Raw genomic sequence first — 3,113 nt, forward strand, 5'->3', positions numbered from 1 at the left:
GATTTCTGACATCTGGGTCCCATGCCATTGTCAACGTAGTCAATAAACGAGAGAGTTGCACAACAAGCGGCTGACATCAGGGACCCAGCAGCTCGCCCAGTTATTTTTGTTTTGGGTTAATTTGATAAATGCCACTCCAAATCTGGTGTTTCTAAGAAATGCCATTGCAATTTCCAAACTTTGAAAAATGCCATTTCATGCCATCCCCGGTGGCATTTTTTGAAGTCTGGAGTGGCGTTTTTCAAAGTTTGCAAATTGCAGTGGCGTTTTCCAAAGTTTGCAAAAATTGCAGTGGCATTTTTCAAAGTTTCGAAATTGCAGTGGCATTTTTATGAATCGCCATATTTGTTGTGGCATTTATCTAATTTGTTTTTGAGACGGAAGCAGGGTGTCAACTGGGCTGTGCGGGGCACTCTGGCATGTCTAGACAGCCTTCTCTTTTATGTTTACCACAGACCAGCCCAGTAGTTTTTTTTTTCTTTCTGAAAATGGCTAGCCCAGTTTTTTTGTGATTTGCCAAGTAAGTCGCTTTGTCAGGCCTATTAGGCTGCAAATCTTTCAAGACAAGGAGAGCTTCATTCGGCTGGACGAGAAAATGACCTATCAGTAATGAGAAACGGGTTGTACATTTTTAAAACACATCAAACCGGCAATTACTTTCAAATTTCTTTTTTTCATTTCAATATTTTAAATTGCATTAATTTTTATGCGTGGACAATTTGTTGTATTTTATATTGATATACATTTATTTTTAAAATCAGTTTGAATGTGACTCGAAATTTCGGGATTAAAAACAGTTCGGACCGCACCGAAATATGCAACATTTCATATAATTTTTTAACCGTGGCCACAATATGGGCTGTAATGCTAACAAAAAGAATATGGGCTCCAAAAAAACCTTTAGAATTAGCAAATGGGCTGTAAATTATTAGAAATAATGGCAGATGGGTTGTATGCTGTTTTCCACAGATTTGAGGCTTTCCTAAAAAAAGGTTGACGCACAAGCAGTGACTGTTGGATGTCCATCCAATGGCCGTCGTGCTTCTTCAATCTCTGCTCTTCCTGCTCCAGCCGCTCAAACAAGCGCCGGCGGGACTGCCTGCTCCCTCCTCCCCACGGCCGGCTGTGCTGCCGCGTAGGCTTCACCGCCCCACCGTACTCCCATCACTGGCCTAGCCATCCCTCTACTCACCCACACCTGTTGTTATTCTCCGGCGACGGCAGACGAACCAGTAAACCCTCGTATAGTCGTACTCCCCTCCGCGTGGGAAACAACTGCCGAGTCTTCCCTGCCTCCGTGTCGTTCCCTTCCTAGGCCTCGCCGTCGTCCACCGCTCTGGTGCTCCCGGCGCGGCCTGGTCAACGTGGTCCACGACCGACATGCATCTGAAGTGGACTATACGTGGAGAGGCTAACAGCTGGGTCCATGGCCGCACGCAAGGAAATGCCTCCTTATTACGCGCAAAATAATGATTCCTCCACCTGACATCTGGGACCCACCGAAAGGGCCTCTGTATTTCATGAAAAAAATGTTACCGCCGCTGACAGCTCGGACCCACCAGCTATATCTTCGCACGCAAGGAAGTGCGTCCTTATTACGCACACAAAAATGAATACTCCCCCTCCTAGCTGGGACCCAGTATAGTGGCAGGCTGACTTGTGGGCCTACTAAGTTGACGGGGACGGAGGGCTTTGTCAACTTAGTCAATATGCACGATTCTAGCTCCAGTGACCGTATGATGTCCATCCAACGGCTGTAGTGCTTCTTCAACCTCTGGTCTTGTTGCTCCAGCCGCCCAAAGCAGCGCCGGTCGTGCCGCATGCTCCTGCCTCCCGTGGCCGGCTGTGCTCCCGCGGAGAACTCACCGCCCCCTACTATTCCCACCGCTGGCCAGGCCCTGCGGCGACGGCAGCCTCACACCGCAGCCGAACCAGTGAACCCTCATACTCCTCTCCGCGCGGGCTTCCACTGCCGCGTCTTCCCCGACTCCGCGTCATCCCCTTCCTAGGCCTCGCCGTCGTCCACCGCCCTGGTGCTCTCGGCATGGCGTGGTCAACGTGATCAAGGAACGGCTTCAATCGGACGTGGATTGTACATGGAGAGGCTGACAGCTGGGTCCACAGCCGCAGCAAGGAAGTGCCTCCTTATTACGCGCAAAATAATTATTCCTCCACCTGACAGCGGGGACCCACCGGGCGGGCCACCGTATTTCGCGAAAAAAATGTTTCCCCCTAACTGCGGGGACCCACCAGCTACATCTTCGCACGCAAGGAAGTGCGTCCGGGCAAAAAAAGATTCGCCCCCCTGACTGCTGGGACCCACCAGCTACATCTTCGCAGGCAAGGAAGTGCCTGACAGTCGGGACCCACCTGGTCGAAGCATACGTAGCATTGTCATTCTGGTCACGAACGTGTACGTACATACTGGTCGATGTAGAGGCGCGCACGTGTCGTAGTAGAGGCGCGCACGTAGCATGTACACGTACGTACAGCGGCCAGTGTGCAAGAAAGAAAATACGGCCACGTACGTACATACGAGCAGGGTCTCGAACGCGTACTCGCGCATACGTACGGCTAGGGCTCGTGTACATGGCTGGGTCGGAACGGAGAAACAGCGTCATCATCGTGTTCATGGGGAGCCAACCGGCTGGGTCGAAACGGAATGCGTCGTCGTGTTCATCAGGAGGGCTTGGACGGAACAGCCGATGGAAACGAGGCCTGGCGTACCGCAGAACGGAGGAAACGGCCTTGTGTTCGACCGGCCACGTTTGAAACGGGATCCTGTTCATCGGGAGGGGTCTACCGTACCGCAAAACGGAGGAAACGGACCTCCTACGGCCGAAACAGGGGTCCTGTTGATCGGGAGGGGTGTGGCGTACCGCAAAACGGAGGAAACAGACTTGTGTTGGAGCGCTACGGTCGAAACGGGGGTCCTGTTCATCGGGAGGGGTGTGGCGTACCACAAAACGGGACTCCACGGGATACTGTTCATCTCCATCGTCGACCCCCTCCAGCCTCCACAGGCTACTGTTCATCCACCGTCGACCTCCTCCAGCCTCCACCTGTGACTGTTCATCCACGGGCTCCTGTTCATCCAGCCTCCACCACGCGCT

Source organism: Triticum aestivum, chromosome 3D (assembly GCF_018294505.1).
Source record: "Triticum aestivum cultivar Chinese Spring chromosome 3D, IWGSC CS RefSeq v2.1, whole genome shotgun sequence".
In the NCBI taxonomy this organism is placed as follows: domain Eukaryota; kingdom Viridiplantae; phylum Streptophyta; class Magnoliopsida; order Poales; family Poaceae; genus Triticum; species Triticum aestivum.